We start from the raw sequence: 18,534 nt of genomic DNA on the forward strand, positions 1-18,534 counted from the left end.
TTGGCCCATACACCTTCATCCAGATCCGTGATGCGCTGGGGTCAAGTTTATGTATCTTTCTCCAACCTTCCTTACTGCTAAAACTTATATTCAAAACATCATGTATTTTATCTATATTTAACATATGTTATCGACTTTTCATCTACTTGGTCGATGAACCGACTAGCTAAAGAGTTGATGGTAATGGAAATTCTAAAAACATTAACAATCAATAATTTGACAAAAAGAACCACAGACTCTTGGTAAATTTCAGTAAATTTTATCTAGTAATAATAAATGCTCAGAGCAAACGTTATAAACTCAAATACTGGAAACCTCATGCGAGAGTAACAAACTAATCTCAGCAATAACGGAAATAACATCTCAAATATACGTTGCAAAGGGTGGATAGATGAAGAGACATTAGATGCAAAAAAATAAAAGATATTGACATTAACCATCAATTCCGGAGGGATAAAGGAAGAGACAAAAGCACAGACGAAAATATAATTACGGCAAATATAATTCTGTAATGTTATGTAAATACAACCCCAATGGATCTGTAAAGGGGAGACCACCACCCAGGCCTAGGCAGTAGTGAGGGACCCCTGAACCAAGAGTCAAGGATCAAAGATTCAGGAAATCAGGACAGGAACAGCAAGGCCTCTCAGCAAACCGGACACCTCAACCTACGCGATCTCTCTCCCGACGGCATCACCTAAAAACCACACCCCCCAAAGTACCTATTCTTATACTTTAAAATTACATGTTCGTCCCACAATAGTTGTGATTTTCACATTTTCTAAATAAGGGATTGGTTGGTTTCTACAGGTTTCTAGGGGTGGAATGTCACCCCATCATGAAATCATTCTTCTTTCAACTATACCATTGTTCAAAATAATTTTCCCATCCTCTCTCTCGTGAGTACACATGTTACAAATGTGTTATACAATTTATTGAATTCAGCGACTACTGGTTCCGTTTCTCACGGTGACACTGGCTTGGCTGGCAGTCAACCTCTTTGTCCTTCACCAGGTCAGGCTCTTTCAGCTTAGCACAGCATTTCAGTTACGTGTTCACATGGTTCTTGCTCGCACACAAATCCACCCTCCCTCTAGTTGGGTCAATTTACGAACATGGAGGACTCTTGTACCACTAAAAGAAAAGGAAATGGACATTTATTAGTGAAAAGATAATACAATTCACACTGTTTACCACCCAATTTAGCACTAATTCAATACTAACATGTCAGCCTAGCATAGCTTAAGCAGAAAACAGCGTTACTTGTGAGTTTAAAGCATCACACACTATGCATTTTATGAATTATACATGCGGCCTTGCCATGCAAAACCCTTTAATCCATTCTAAACACAAGATTATTACATTTATGGTTATTTACACATTAATTCTGATTAGTTCGTGCATATTTGCAAAGTAAGCTTCCCACGTGTAGTATAAATGTGCTCATTAGTCGTTTAGACACTGCTTACTGTTAGTATATTTTATAGGGGTGTTCAATCAAGCAGGATTCTTTTTGCAAATCCAGCTCCATAAGTATTCACACTAGCATAAACTACCCATAAATTCCACTAATTTGACAGACCTATATATAAAGGACCCTCCAGCTCAGATAGACCCCATAAAATTCTTGGACAAAAACTCCCTGTTACATGGTTTGCAATAAAGGAATTAAAAGCTGTTATCAAGAGATTAAAGCTCTCCCGAGCCGCTGGCCCCGATGACATTCCAGCCATAATAATTAAGACAAACAGTGTTTGGTGGGCAATGGTTTACTCTTCCTTGTTTAGTTGGATTGCCACTTCTAGCCTTTACCCCTTTTCCTGGAAAGGGTCTATAGTGAAACCTATTTTTAAAAAAGGGAGTGGTACAGACCACATACATCATGGGCTTATCAGCCTTCTTGATATTTCACTAAAGATCTTTTCTAAGATTATCTTATCCATACTTGAAGACTGGGCTACTGAAACCAAGAGAATTCCAATAGAACAGGGGGGCTTTCGGGAGGGTCACTCCACTATAGACATTGTTTTGCATTATGGGCCATTATTCTGAAGGGTCTGGAGGAAAATCAAAGGCTGTGCTGTTGTTTCGTAGACTTCAGCACAGCCTTTGATTCTGTGGAGAGGGATATTCTGTGGGGGAAACTTGTTGCCTGGGAGCTTCCGTTAAACCTCCTTAGTGTGGGGGCCGTGGTCTGGCCACGGAGTAAGATGGCTGCCTAGACAAAGTGCTCCGCTCCGAAGGAACCTTCGAGCGGGGAATGCGGCATTCTGGAGGCGACGAAACATCATCATCTTGGTGGCCCTAGAAGCGGGAGCCCTCCCGGACTGCTCCGGTCCCATCACTGGGGCTGGGGAGTACTCCATGGGGATAGCAGATCGACGGATGGCTTTTGGGCCTGGAGGCGCATCAACGGCCTCGCACGGCTGCCTGGCCCCACCCTCTGTAACAGCTGCGTGTTCCTTCCGAGCCGGGGTCACTCCCCATGCCCAGCGGGGTCCTATTACACCCCATGGGCTGTTCCTCCCCCGGCATCAGGGGTGAGTGCCATCTGTCCACCTAGCTGCCCGGACCCTCGGAGAAACCAGCCAGCATGATCGCGTCACGGTCCCCAGCCCCCATCTGACGTGGACACAGGGGATCCCCCACAGCGTGGGGCCAAGGAAGCACGAGGTCGGCGGAGGATCGCTTCCCAGAGGTGCAGGAGTACCTTCCTGAATCGGGACCTCACCTTCTCGACGGCTCTAGAGGCGGGTGCCCTCCCAGATTGCTGCTCCGGTCCCATCGCTAGGTTTGGGATAGCCCTAGACAGGAACAGCAGACCGAGGAATGGCTTGTGGGCCTGGAGGCAGAATAACAGGCTCGGTCTAGCCCGACTGCCCGGCCCCACCCTCCGCAACAGCTACATGATCCTGCCGAACCGGGGCTGCTCCCCGTGCCCGGCGGAGTACCATTGCACCCCACAGACAGCCCCCTCTGCGTGGAGGGTGAGTGCCATCCGCCCATTCAGCTGGCCAGAACCTTACAGAACACACCCAGTTTGAAAACACCGCAGCCCCCAGCGTGGGGCTGAGGAGGTGAGAGGTCAGGGAAGGATCTCTACGCAGAGGTGCAGGGGCACACTCTTGAACCGGGAATGCCGCCGACCGCGGCCCCCGCGGGGGGCCACTACAGCGGTCGGCGCCCTAGTGCCGCCGGGGCACCGGTGACCCCTCCCCACCCCCTCCCAAGGGGAGGGGGCGGGGAAGCTGACCGGTGTCCCCCTCTCCTAGTGCGGGCCGGATGTGATGCACAAGCGCGTCACTTCCTGGCCCCTGTGGGGAAGTGGAGGCTATTTAGCCTTCCCCCACCCTCCTGGCGACCTCTTTGTCGCCCACCACGCCGCATTTCGGTCATCGTTTCGACGTCGGGCGTCCACAGCTATCGGTGAGTCTTGCTGCACCCACTCCGCCCCGGCCCTGTCCCTGGGCAGTACCAGGTTGACGGGGCACTGTGGCACGGTTGGCCACGGGCGGAGGGGGCGCAAGAGAAATGCCCGCGTGGCGATTAGAGAGGGCGGTTTAATTGCACCCGGCCTGTAGCTCAGTGTTAGAGCGCATGCTAGGCATAGATGCGGTCCCGGGTTTGATTCCCTGGCATCGCTGCTTCTTAGCCGCCGTCGGGACGGCCGCGCGCGCGGGGGGTGGGGGGGGGGGTTAAAGCGGTACCCTCTGAAAATGAAGGCTGAAAGTGGCGGTGTGTTTGCTCTTCAGTAAACGTGCGGCACTCTTTGTTTCAAAGGCAACAGTAGTACCTGCCACAGGGCTGGCAGTATCACCCCATAACTCTGTCGGCATTGAGGGTCACCTGGCATGAGCTTTGCGGGCAAGTCGAACAATGCTTTTTGCATTGAAGGGCTGATTGGCCTCACCAACACCAAAAAATTATTGAGAAATTGACTTTATATTTCCGTGCAGTCATGTCCGGGATTCGCAGCTGCAACAAATAATAGTTCTTGATATGGTGGCAGAGCCTGAATCATTTTAATGTTTCTCGATTCTTTCCAGAACTGCCTGCAAGCACTTTTCTTTTCTTTGCCGCCCGTGTGTTCGACACCAGCACAGCCCTGCAGGAGGAGAGCTCTAACACAAAGCGATAATAATGCAATCTAAGTCACTCCCCTCTCTTACATCACTGCGGCTTGAGTGGTATGGAAAACTTGCTCAGCACGCGAGAGGTAAGGGGATCGATGCCCGCACTCTCCATTAAAAAATTGGCATAAAATTTTGAAATCGCGTATTCTCCTTAACGAGGATGTGGTCCGGCGGCTGCGCTGCCGCCTCTGGTGCGGAAAAGCAGGTTGCGAGCCTCGTAGTCGCGCCCACATCCTGTGATCCTGGGCAAATCATTTAATCCCCCGTGTCTCGAGTTGGGTCCGGGTGGGGCTTCGACGCAGGGGAAGTAGCTCCAAATGGTAGAGCTCTTGCTTAGCACGCGAGAGGTAGCGGGATTGATGCCCGCACTCTCCATTAAAATTAGCATTAACATTTTTAAAACACGTAATCGCCTTGACGAGGATGTGGTCCGTCGGCTGCGCCGCTGCCAAAGGTGCGGGAAAGCAGGTTGCGAGCCTCGCGGGCGCGTCCACATCCTGTGATCGTGGGCAAATCACTTAATCTTCCCGTGCCTGAATGTGTAATATAAATACGGTGCCATTTAAGGCGCTCCAATACCCTCGGGCGAACTCGCGCTATATATAATATGCAACAAAATCAATTAAGATTAGTTTTGGGCCCCTGCGCCTCCGGGTGCAGGTCTGGTTCTCGGCAGCCGAGTAGCGGGATCGATGCCCGCATGTAATACACGCTGCTTAGAAATGTTGGTGTTCTTCCTTAAAAGTTAACTCAACCCATTAAAAGTGCCACAGCCTTTCAAAGAAGTGCAGCTTTCTTCCAATTAAAAGTTCACTGGCTTGGGTGTGCAGTTATACTCACACTAAAAGTACTGCAGCCTTTCAAAGAAGAAGGCAAATAATGCTGCCATACAAATATACTAGCCCTGCTGAAAGTGCCGCGGCTCTCCCATCAAAAAACATGCCAGCCTTTAAAAGAAGTGCAAACAAGCATCCTTTAAATGTATATCGGCCATTCTGAGAAGTGCTTGCACTCTACCTCTTCAAGTGCTGCAACCTTTGAAAGAAGTGCGAATACGCTCCTATTAAAAGTGTAATAATACTCCTGCTGAAAGTGCTGGCACGCTCCCATTAAAACAGCTCTAGAAATGGTAGTACTTTTGCATCATCAAACACAACAGTTGCAAAGCTATAGCGAGAGACGTTTGGAAAGACAGCCAGCCGTAGGACCGGGCCCTGCTTGCACCTGCCCTGCGAGGCACCCCTGGAGCTTGTGCGCCCACCAGCTCACAGGCCGGTGTAGGGGGGGCTGAGTACTGGGGACTCAGCCTGGTGAAAGCAGCCAGACAGGCCCCCCACTCCACCCCCTTACCAGAGGATCTGGAGCGCTTCTTCCTCTGAAGATGCAGTGAGGGCGCAATCTTCCCCGGCATCTGAGCGATGAGCCGATAAGGAACCGCGGCTCCGCTCTACAGTCACATTTTCCCCAAAAAGGCTGGCAGCCTTTCAGCTGCGCGGGCCGTTTCATCAGATCTCTGCCGCCGACCGCGGCCCCCGCCGGGGGCCACTACAGCAGTCGGCGAGGTCGCGTCCACATCCTGTGATGCGGAGCAAATGACTTAAGCCCCCCGTACCTGAATGTGCAATGTGAATACGGTGATAGGCAAAGTGCTCCAATACTTTCGGGTCGAGTGCATGAAACCACGGTTTGAGTCTCGAGGTCGCGCCCACATCCTGGGATGCGGAGCAAATGATTTAAGCTCCCTGTACCTGAATGTGTAATGTAAATAAGGTGCCATGCAAAGCGCTCCAATACTTTTGGGTCGAGTTTGCGCTATCGATACTCCAGTGAGTCATGTGGCGTCGTGATAATGTCTGCCACCACGCGGATTTAGCGTCTGCGGCCCTTGCTACGGGCATTTATGTGCACAGACAGGTCTCCGCTCCTCCGGCCGACAAGAGAGGAGGAATGCCGTCCATGGAGCGGAAACGCGGACATCACAGCGCTCCTTGGAACTCCGTGTGTTGCCCTTGTGCACCTTACATTTCACCGCGTGCTGCACTGTGCGCCAATAATCCTTTCCTCTAAACATTGGAGCCATCGAGAGAATTCAAACTATACCGGCAGTTTGCATCACTAGTCCCGCGGCCCCAACCTTTTGCTGAAAAGGGGCATGGGTAGGCTGTTATTGTTGTTGTTGTCTTGACATCCAAACCCCCATTGCTTAAGGCCTCGCGCTCCCAAGTGCATTAGTCCTTGGGCAGGGCGGACCAGAGTGGGGATAGTCCTAACGTAGAACGGTCATTGGGCTATGTTAGTAACCGTTAAACATGGAACGCTGCCTACAGTCTAAAAGAGGTGTGCTATAAGTCTGCAACTCTGCCCCTCCAACATGCTTATGTGGGCCTTGATCTGAGCACGGTGTTGAGATGGGATTGACACGCAAAGGAGCAATTTACAGCCGTCGAGCTACTGCTAGCCGGGCCTATCAGTAACGGTCACTATTGTCCAACTAGTCAGAGCTACGAATTGTCTGGCCCAGAGACTACCGTACACGGGTATGTTCGTGCCACTACTGATATCAATAGGCCTGCTGCATCTGCGTGGTTTGGTTTTGCTCGCAAGAAAGTGACAGTCTTTGGCCTTTAACTGTCACTCATAGTTGCACAGATATGGGAGAAATCACACATAGCTAACTGAAATCTAGCCACCCAGGTGGGTGGCTAGTTCTTGGAGGGCAACGCAACCGAGATAGAATGGTAGTTTATTATCTAATGCAAATGGAAGCATTGATTAAGCTAAAAGAAGGGTGTAGATATGGGTGTAGCTTATTGCCCCAATCGCATTGAATACGGGGATGCATTGACATAGCGGCAAAAGAATAAGTGGTCACCACATAGCGCCTCACTAGGGCCAAAATCACGGCACAAAGTTACCGGTGGGATTTGACCATTGTAGAGATGACCTAACAGGCATGGATCATTGCATTGGGATTAAATTCAATGTTGCCAGCTGAACAAGCCATTTGTATAGTTGGAAGGCTTGGGACAGGCGCAAGTATCATGCCTGCACGAGTATCTAGGTTGGTTGTGGTATTACTATGATGGACAGCACGGCAGGAGCAAGGTGTGGGCGATAGGAAGTGGCCGCCTGCCATGAGCCTGGCATGTAGTCGCACAATTGTCAGGGTTCCGCAGAACTGCCTTGCGGCAGGAAGCGCGCGCGTATGCCAATTTCTAGTTTTGCGCAATTTGGTTCTCTAGGTACATTTTGCTGTGAATAGCTCTAGGTCGGTGGTTGTGTGTCACTCTGCCTACAGCTGGCATTGCGGTACGCCTGCCTTGGGGGTAACCGGACAGGGTATTTGTCCCTTCACTTTGAGGAGCGATTCATTCAATGCTTTTCTTCATAGAACTATTCTCACCGTTGTTATTTCGGTGTTTGAGGGTACCTCTGTCTCCAACCCACCAATAGTTCATTGTTAAGCCGATTACTTGCTGTCCACTGGTCCGTGTTCCAGACCGCCTCATGGCACCCGAGTTAAATCTTGGACCATGTAGGTTGAAATTATTCAATACAACTTCTGTCTGGGCAATCAACCCGATCGGGTTGCAAGTGATCACTCAGTTGGTCATTGTTTCCCAGGACCCCAGCATCCGTGCAGGTCAGTGGGAACAAGAGGGGCCTCCAGAGAGGTACACCTCCTCCTCAGTTGTGTGGGATTTTCGGGGGTTTGCCGTGCAGACGGTCCATGCGCGGGCTTAAAGGGCCGCCATTCTCACACTTGATAGTTCAAGCAAAAACTTTACGAACACTAGATTACCTGGGAATCCAATTATCACTGCATGCGAAAAGGGGTCCCGCAGTGAGGAGCAGTTGGAACTGCGTGAATAACTTCTGTCTTGGATGCGGCCTGGAATTTAAGAAGGCACAACATTGCACAGGGCAGGCTGTAAGCACAGCGCTCTGTGGGGTGTCCGGCAGAGAACATTAGCATGGGACTACCCACATGCCACGTTACTTAGTATAACGTTGGCCGCATGGCGACGCGGTGCCCGCTGCACATGCCAGGGGTGAGCTTGCTATTCACTGAAGGGAGACACCGAAGGCTTATTCAACACAGAAGGGTGACAGTCCCTCCATTCCCGAATGGAAGTAATTTTGATATGCTACGAGGCGAAGCCAGAACTGCGGCTTCGGTCATCTTCTACAACTTACAAGCCTTGTTAAGCCACCGGCACTGGGGTGTTGTAGGGGGTAGTGTGATCTTGAAATAAACATTTGGAGGCCATGTGGAAGCCGCAAAACACCAGCCGGCAGCACACTGAGCTGGGCACCAAAACCAAGGGTTAGGCCTTCAGGAGGATCAGCTGCCGGCACCATATAGAAACAGGTCCAGATGTACACTGGGGGGGGCATTCCCCTGCAACCAAAGACAGGTTTCGGGTTGCTTCAATGAAGACCTATCCACCCGCGCTTTAGCCAGGGCGGCATGTGGGTGGTATAGCTGTTATATAACAAGTATGCAGTCGTTCAAAAAGTTTGGTAAACACCACGTAGAGCCTCTTGGTGTCAGGGCATTATTGATCATGCAGCATTCGCAACATTCAGGATAGGGCCGGTATTTGCACCAAAGTTTCCTGCTGGTTCCCACAGACTTGTCGGCCCCCAGGGTTATCCTCTATGGGTTAGAACCTGAGACTGAGGGGGCATCTCCTGCTTCGGCGTCCCAAATAAGTCGATAGCTACGCTGGGGGGGGGGGGGTACCATGTAGGTCCTGTCCACTACTGAGGTTCCCCCAGGCGATGGGATCAATCTAGGTGGGACCACGAAGCCTACGGTTCTTGGGAAGCTTCCAGCGGTAGGGCATTTAGCAACAGATAAAGTATCAGCGAGTGGGTAACAGGCATCTGCTCTCCAGCAGCACTGTGCCCTGGGAGCACGCGCGATGTCCAAACACAGAGGCCTACCCATAGGGGGGCCGAGTAGCAAAAACAAGTAAATAGTTTTCATAGGCGGGCCTCTGGCCTTGGCCTTACAGCTGTGTGAAATCACCATCATTCGGAGGTAGGCTCAGGTGAGAATGGGGCATTTCTTAATGTCCGGAGGACCGCTGCGGTTGGTGGTATCTCCCAGCGGAGTCACTGGTCGCGTACTGCAGCTGCAGGAAACTGGGAACCTGGGTTACGGACACTTTTACCTCGCTAAGGGGATGCGGTCAGCCAACATATGGCGCTGCTGTCCCAATAACTGGGGTGTCAGCGGGTCAAACACAAGGGGACATTATGTCAATAGAACAATTGGCACGCCCAGGGTGTCACTAAAACTATACTTCAACGGAGCAGGATTTTGGCACCGCAGGGGATGCTCTGGGTTGGCGGGGGTGCACCCCCCTGCCACCCTCCTACCGGGGAGCATGATAGGAGGGGCGAAGTAGGACTCAGTCAATCCTTAATGCTTGAACCATACAAGACAGTGCGCACTGCTTAAACCAGACAGATTCCCGAAGCTGGTATGCCTAGGGGGTTTCATCACTGAGGGATCTGTAGGGGCCTAATTCCCATAAGGAATAAGGGATGTTGGGCAGGGGCAAGAGCGCCCCTTGCCCATGGTCACGCGCTGTCAGCTAGGAGCACTCCGGTGCATCAGGTTTATCAAATAAAGGGGACTGTTAAGCAAAACCCTTCTCGCCATAATAGCCAAAGCAGGCAGGCGGGTGGGGGAGTGGTCACCTAGCAATTGGGCTGCTGTCCCAGAGATGGGCACACAGGTTCAGGCACACTCGGTGCGGAGGACGGCAGCTAGGTGAGATGATCAAATTGATGGGGCTTTGCGAGCCAGGGTGCCGGCATCCTCCCGCCCAGATTAGTGAAGAGGTGTAACTTTCCCGCAGGGGGGTGAATAGTTCTTGGCACATCTTCACAGGCCCAACGGGTCCTTGGTTTCAGCAGACACTATCTGACCCCGGATAGCGTCTAGGGCTTTGGGACATAGATGAGGCCATCTATAACACCAGGAGCTATAGCTCACTGGTAAGTCTTGTGCCTGTGGTTGTAAAGGATCTCACAGGACAAGGGTTGAGTTCCGCAAGCGCTGTCAATGGGTAAACAACCTTTACAACGAAACTTTTACAACGCACTACCATTACAACGAAACTTTTACAACGAACGCAATGTAACCACACGATGCCATTACAACGCAAGTCTTTACATCGACTTGCGCTAGATGGCGTGCTAACATTACAAATAGTGTAGTTTACTATCCCAACACCTTCCCTACTGTTAAGTGGACTGGAGTTGGAATAGTAAATTACGCTTTTCTAATGTTAGCACGTCATCTAGCGCAAGTCGATGTAAAGACTTGCGTTGTAATGGCATCGCGTGGTTACATCGCGTTCGTTGTAAAAACCGCGATGTAACTGCACGCATTGTAAAGGCTCACGTTGTTACGTCATACATCCCTGTCAATGTGTCATAAGATGGCAAAATTTCAAACTCTTCTTTCAGTAGGGATGGTTCTCTTCCAGCTAGTTGCAGGACGCCCTAGACAGGAGAGGTTGCAGGTAAGACTATAGCGGGTTGGTGGGGGGCCCTGGCTGCGACGGTGAGCCACATCCAGGGCTGTGGCGGAGTTGCAGGGCGATCTGGAAGCAGGCCGGTACAAAGGGTACCTCTGCGCGGCACCATAGGGTGTGCCTGAGCCAAAACCGAGGAGCCTCATGGGAGGGTCCCGGAAGCCGTGTCGGCGCCCCACTAGTCCTGCGGGCGGTTGTGGGCCTGAACAACCGGGGGTTTTGCTATGCGACGCTCTGCCCCGAGAGGGGGGGCGTGAGTAGAAGTTACCAACGGCACGTGATCTTAGAAAGAATCACCTGGATGGCAGCAAAGACGGGGTTCGCTCCCGCGCTGCCCGGCTCATCAGGCGGGCAGGCGGCCCAGTTGGTTGCCTGCCCTTGGATCGCCCGTAAGATAACCCACCCATTACATATCTGGATTATGTAATAAACCTGCAGCAATTTTACCCAACTCAACAGTCTGTGTGTGTGTTATTTGGGTATGCATTTTTGGGGAGGGGGGACAGAGGGGTGCCCCTGGCGGTACTATGCCGCCGACCGCGGCCACCGCAGGGGGCCACTACAGCGGTCGGCGCCCTAGTGCCGCCGGGGCACCGGTCACCCCTCCCCACCCCCTCCCAAGGGGAGGGGGCAGGGACGCTGACCGGTGTCCCCCTCTCCTAGTGCGGGCCGGATGTGACGCACAAACTCGTCACTTCCTGGCCCCTGTGGGGAAGGGGAGGCTATTTAGCCTTCCCCCACCCTCCTGGCGACCTCTTTGTCGCCCACCACACCGCATCCCTCCCTACCGCTTACCCGGCGTAGGCGTTGGGTGGGGGGGGTTTCTGAGCGTTGTAATGTTTCTTTTTTCGTTGCAGGCTGTGTTACAGGGCGATCAGGAAGCAGGCCGGTACAAAGGGTACCTCTGCGCGGCACCATAGGGGGTGCCTGAGCCAAAACCGAGGAGCGTCATGGGAGGGTCCCGGAAGCCGTGTCGGCGCCCCACTAGTCCTGCGGGCGGTTGTCGGCCTGAACAACCGGGGGGTTTGCTATGCAACGCTCCGCCCCGAGAGGGGGGGCATGAGTAGAAGTTACCAACGGCACGTGATCTTAGAAAGAATCACCTAGATGGCAGCAAAGACGGGGTTCGCTCCCGCGCTGCCCGGCTCATCAGGCGGGCAGGCGGCCCAGTTGGTTGCCTGCCCTTGGATCGCCCGTAAGATAACCCACCCATTACATATCTGGATTATGTAATAAACCTGCAGCAATTTTACCCAACTCAACAGTCTGTGTGTGTGTTATTTGGGTATGCATTTTTGGGGAAGGGGGACAGAGGGGTGCCCCTGGCGGTACTATGGTGAGCTGCAGTGGAGTGACCAGAGGGCGAGACGGAGTCACTGCAGCCGGAAGCTGAGGTCTAAAGGCTTCTCAGGGGCCTCCGGATTTGCATGCGCACCCAGGTTCCATACCTCGCCACTTGCTCCCCTTGCTGCACAGCGGCCCCCTTGCCTAGATAATCATCCCTGGTGCAGGGCACGTCACCGAGTGACCTGCGCATGGCACGGCGAGTGCCCAGGTCCAACAGAGGCTGACAGCTTCACATCCAATGGCCAGGGATATTTAACATGGACTGTGCAACACTAGTGGGTGGTTACAGACTTTTCCCACTCACGGGCCTATGGAGGGTGCACCATGGTTCCATATCTTCAGCGGTGTGATCTTTTAAGGTGCACCTCAATATCGCAGTGGACTGGGGTGTGTGCCCCCCCATGTTCTCGCCCCCACTTCAGATTGGTGACGGGACCAGCACAGAAACGTGGCACGAATGACCACGACAAAACCAGGAAGTAAGACCTCCAGGCAACTTTTATTTATGGAGACGCTAAAACAACCACGCACCATGGCCACGAAAACTGACAATATCCCGGCGAGCGGCTCCCCAGCGCCACCCGGGATACCAGCAGCAGGTGTCACAATGGACCGCTTACTCCAAGATATCTCCTAAACAGTCAGTCGCTGGCTGGAAGGAATGGATTCTAATATCTTCAAACTGGCAGATGAATCCAAATTAATACGGGTGGAACTGGCTGGGTTCCACATCCGTGCTCAGGTGCTGGATCAGAGGCTGACGGTGGTAGAGGACCGGCTGAACACAATATCGGACAGAGATCAAGAAATCCTCTTCCTCAGCAGCAAGCTTGTCGACTTGGAGGACTGTAGCCGCAGGGACAACATTTACTTCTTTGGATTTCCGGAATCCGTTGAGGGCCCCAATGCTGCAGCGTTTCTGAAGGACACCCTCCCGAAACTTATTGGAGCCACCTTTGATCCACCTCTGGAGATTCAGCGGGCCCACCGCATAGGACCACTACGCAAGGACTCTAACGTACGCCCACAGCCGCTTATTGCCTGTTTTCTACAACACGACCAGACGAGGCAAATCCTAGCAGCAGCGCGCGCCCAAGGATCGTTCACCCAGGATGGCCGCCAACTTTTCTAAAGAAACGAATGAGCGCTGCAAAACCTTCCTTTCTTTTAGGCCCCAGCTCGGACAGCTGAACATTAAATATGGTCTTTTTGAACTGTCGAGATTCTGCATAACCAAGAACGACAAATCTAGTGATGTTTATGATCCAGCGGACCTCCGCCTGTTTCTGGACAGTGTAACATGTCAGGACATGGACACTCACACAGGCGACTCAGAACTTTCCCAACCGTTTAGCCCCTCTCAGTCAACAGAGAACAGGAGACGGACCTATGGAAGAATGTGGCAACGTGGCATGGACCAGGACAGAACGGCACATACCCATGAGGACAGAGCCTCCGTGCTCCAGGTGGTGGCCACTTTTGCTCATGACTCTCAGAGGGACAATTCTCGTTCACCTTTGAAACTACAACTGAACCTGACCAGGGGTACGGTGGGTCCGTAGTGGAGGGCCCAGGTTGATGACCCCTCCTACAGTTGGGTTTGCAACCGACGGCGCAGTGGGACGGAATCCGACCAACAGACAGCTGAGTATCCTATCCGCTGTATGGCATTGTGGGGTGTCTTAGGTTTTGGTGGGCCACACTGTTCTATCTCACTCACACTGTATACCTGATTTATTGAAATGTATGGATGTTTCTCTGTACTGTACCAAAACAATGGCATTGTTTAGTAGTGTTGCTTAAATATGCCTGTGCTCCCCACCAACCTGGCCTACTGCGCCCTCTTCACCCCCCCCCCCCTCTGCACATCGATAGGGACATCGGTCCCACACCAGACTTGGACGTTTCAGGGAGTCGCATCATCATACATCTCAGTATACATATTTATGCCTGGTAGGATCTCGGGCAGATGGCGAGCCCCTATGCCCACATGACTCCACATAAAGGAGCCACACAATGTCTTCCAGCAAGTAGGGTGTTGCACATCCTTCCCCCGCCTTCTGGACAGCCCATTGCTTGTTTTCTTTTTTCTATCCCCTCCTCTATATACAATGGTGCTATTCCTTACAGCAGCGGCCCACCCACTGCGGGAGACTGGTACTCCTGTGGAGCGGCACTCCGCCGAGTATAGACCTGCGGTAGACAGGTTAGCGCTCACAGTGCACTAAGGGCTGAGATGGTAAACCCTACTTTCGGTGACCCAGTGTCCTTTCCCTTTATTCCCACTTCTACCCTTCTTCCCCTTCCCCCGTGCAAAACATCCTAATCGGACATCGCGTACCTTCACTGCAACAACCTAGCACTTCCTCCCCTGCCCCTCCCCCGCTGACTGGGACGCCCTTGCAGCACACTCCGCTTTACAGGACCCCTTATCATCCGCAGGCAGCCCTACCGACCCAACAGATCTAATTTGTCAAGGACGTGCCAGAGGGTCCCCGACCCCGCCTTTCTCTTTCCTTTTTTCTTTCCTCTCCTCTCTTTTCTCCTCTTTTTCTCTCTTTCTCCCTCCCTTTCCTCCTTGGGTCCCTATTATCGGAATTTCCCTCCCTTCTCTTTAAAACACACCCCGGCCCGAACTTCAACACAGCCAGCTTTGTAACCCTTCGGGGAGTCTGAAGTCCCCCTCCCACTCACTCAGTTTCATTCACACATCGTACCCATTCCCTGCAAGGCCCACTACTTATTACATGGCGCCGGTCTCCCTGGCCTGCACTTGTTGCACCAAGCACTATGACATCCCTACGCCCCCTGCGAGCGGTCACATGGAACGTTCATGGTCTCACGCACTATATAAAGCGGAAACAAATCTTGGCATACCTGCAATCTAAACGTGCAGATGTGGCTTTACTGCAGGAAATGCACCTGGATGCAGTAGAATCGGATAAGCTGTGACGAGACTGGGAGGGAGGGTGATACACAGGAGTGTGCAAACTGAGGTTCTCGTAATCGAGGGACATACCCGCAAGTAAGGGGTAGCAATTCTCCTCTGGAAATCCCTCCCGGTGACAGTTACAAAGATCTGGACAGATACTGATGAACGCTACGCTTTTGCAAAGCTGAAACTAGGTGATCCCCACATATGCGAGGGGTCGGTCTACGCTGTAACAGGGGTGAAAAAATCGTTCTTCTTGCAGTTAAACAGGGTTCTGTCGGCGCCTCCCAATTCCTCATAGGCGGGTATTGGAACCTAGCAAGGGACCCGATTTTGGACAGGACTGGACCGCTGGACAGGAGCAACGCAGCTGACAGGGCATTGCTAGAGGACGTGATACAAGATCATGGCTTGGTAGATCACTGGCGCTTGAGTCACCCCGCAGAAGTGGAATATACTTTTGCCTCCCAGGTACACAGTACACTCTCCCACCTGGATTACTTTCTTATCTCCTATAAGGTAGTACAGCTTATCATGGAATCCCTCATTCTGGAGGCGACCCTTTTGGATCACGCCCCTGTCCTCCTCTCCCTGGACCTAGGATTTTCCAGTTTGGGACGCAAGCCCTGGTGGATAAATATCCAACACTACCGGGCCCCCACTGGTAAATCCCTCTTACAGACACAAGTTATGGTGTTCCTAACGGATAATCAGGGCTCAGTCGACTCTAGCTGAACCCTATGGGCGGCAGCAAAGGCCACCATACGTGGCAGACTCATGAGGGATGCAGCTCAAGCCAACAAGCAAAATAAAGACAAGCAAAGCGCGCTGGAAGCCGACATCAGGAAGCATACTTGTCTTTATCCTGCCCGTCCCACACCACAACATTGCAAGTCTCTGGAGCAGGCAAAGATGGCTTTGAATAGCCTTTTTACAACCAAAGCAGAATATGCATTGCAAAGAATGAAGGGGCGGCATTACGAGCATGGGGAAAAAGCAGGGAGTCTCTTAGCAGCACAACTCCGCCAACGTGAAGCGACCATGGCCATCCCGGCTATCAGATCAGCGTCAGGAGATACTCTTACCCGATCCCAGGACATAAGAAATGAAATTGAATCCTTTTATAAAACCCTGTATACTCCAGGCCCGCCAATAGAAGCGGACAGTCTGGCCTCATTACTGCAGGAAGCACAAATCCCACACCTTTCGTACAAAGGAAGAGAGCTATTGGATGGGGAGATCAGCAAAGAAGAAATAGCCTCAGCGAGGATGGCTTCCCGGTGGACTTTTACCGCAGGGCAGGGGAAGAGGTAGTCACCAAGCTGCAGGCAGCACTTTGTGAAGCAGAACAGTCTGCTTCCCTGGGTCTCATCTCCAATAATGCTGTCATAGCCGTTTTACCCAAACCCGGGAAGGACCTGTCGGATACCCCACAAGTCTTACCTTCCGCTTGTGAAGCAATCTCGCAGAGACGACATGAGCCACCACCACTGTTTCCACCTTACCCCAGCAGAGATGTGTATACTGTCCAGGATGGTGATAGGTTCGGGGAAGGAAGCCAGAGAAGATGGAGATGGTGTTCTGAAGACCGGTTAAGGAACCTCCTTCAGTCTGGGGGATGTCCGTGAAGCATCTAGGAAAGAGAAGAGCAGACCCTATTACTAAGGACACAAACACTCCCCTTACTCCACATACACACAGACATATGCGGAATAGGCAATCACCTTGTCAGAGAAGCACCACGAAGTAAGGTAGTCATAAGCAGCGGGAGTCACCATGAACTAGCGCTGCTGCGCACAAAAGGAAAGAACGTAGGCGCCCCAGCGCGATAATGCGCAAACAAAAATAATGCGCTCCAGCGCAGAAATGTGCGTGTAGAAACAAAAAGCTCTCCTGCACGTGAAAGATGAATGTTGGCGCCCCAGCGCGACCTATAAGTCAATTACACAAGCGCTCCAGCGCGGAAACAACCATGCAAACAAAGCGCTCCAGCACGGTGGTTCACCACAGAATGAAGCGCTCCAGCGTGAAGAGTACTCAAGAAATAATAGTGCTCCAGCACGGAGATCAGGCACAAAAACTAGCGTCTCACGGGCATACAAGACAAAGCGCTCCTGCGCGATTATGCCCCGAAGCCAACTGTCACCAGAAAGAACCCAGCGCGCCTGTGCTGGATGGAAAGCAGGTATAGATGAAGAATCAAAGCAGCGCTCCTGCGCTGACACGGGAATACCTGAATGGGACGAATGCCTTGGTCCTGGCATTCGAACGTCGGATCCGAAGCGTCGAACTGGCGGGAACCGCGGTTCAAATGCGGTTTTCCCCGGATGCACTGGATGCCGTAGTGGTGACTTCCGGTAGCGGAACTAGACCATCAACCTCTATCGGAATGGAAGTTAGTCGATCTGCTTCCGCATATGCCAAGGAGCACCACACACCTACCGCAATCAACTGGGTCCACCAAAGCCTCCCAGAACCATGACAGGACCCCCTGGAGTGCGGACGTTATCGGCCTATCTCGATGTTAAACTGTGATATAAAAATACTGGCAAGTATCCTGGCCGTGCGCCTCCTCAAAGTCATGCCATCCCTTGTGCACGCCTCGCAGGTGGGCTTCGTACCCGGCCGGTCCTCCAGGAACCATTTGCATACTCTTGCCCATACACTATGGGCGAGCAAGAACCTTCCTGCGGATGCTCTCGCCCTTTCCCTCGAGGCGGAGAAGGCGTTTGACCTTATCGAGTGATAATACCTCTTCTGAGTGATGGAACACTATGGCCTCGGGGTTTAATTTATAGAGAAAGTGCACCTCCTCTATGGGAACCCCACGGCACAAGTGAATTGTGGCGGATTCCTCTGCGACCCCTTTCCAATACGCAGAGGGACACGCCAGAAATGCCCCCTTTGCCACTCTTCTTTTTCCAGGCTATGGAGCCACTAGCCGCCACAATGCGCAATTCGGCCAACATCACGGGGGTTCCACTTCCGATAGGTGACTCCAAATTGTATTTATATGCAGATGATATCTTGTTAACCCTCACGGACCTGCCCCGCTCACTACCATCCCTACTTCAGGTTATTGACGACTTCTCCTCCCTTCCCGGGTATAAGATCAACAGGGATAAAAGTGAAGCACTCCCCATGTCGGATGGGACCACGAAAGCGGCCATACATGGGTTTCCCTTCTGGTGGCAACAATCGTACCTTAAGTATCTCAGAGTTCTTGTTAATAAAGGCCTAGTAGGCATGATTCAGGACAACCTCAACCCGCAGATTACTCAGATGCAGCGAGACTTCGAGAAATGGAAGGTGTTGAGACTCTCCACACATATACATTCCCGTGCTGCCACATGGCCATAGGGTCAGACGGATACGCTGCGAAACAATCATAGACCTCGTATATTGTTCTTGCACCCCCGTCTGGGCCTATCGCCATCTCATCCCCCCATACACCCCCTGGTTTTGCTCTCCGGTTTGCCTCTCAAACCGAGAACGAGGTATTAAAGAAATAACCCATACTCATCTCCAAGCATCTAGGGGGATGAGGGGAACTATACAGGCACATACA

General features: G+C 52.1%; 1 long non-coding RNA gene across 1 annotated transcript; it reads right to left on the bottom strand.

The window, feature by feature from the left end:
• Positions 1-243: 243 nt before the first annotated feature.
• Positions 244-17,300, bottom strand: LOC146783285 (uncharacterized). Its single transcript, XR_014970344.1, has 3 exons — positions 17,200-17,300; positions 16,410-16,599; positions 244-1,134 (listed from the first exon to the last, which is right to left on the bottom strand). It is a non-coding gene; the product is annotated as an uncharacterized LOC146783285 (long non-coding RNA).
• Positions 17,301-18,534: the final 1,234 nt, after the last annotated feature.

The sequence above is a fragment of the Triturus cristatus genome, chromosome 11 (genome assembly GCF_964204655.1).
Source record: "Triturus cristatus chromosome 11, aTriCri1.1, whole genome shotgun sequence".
NCBI lineage: Eukaryota > Metazoa > Chordata > Amphibia > Caudata > Salamandridae > Triturus > Triturus cristatus.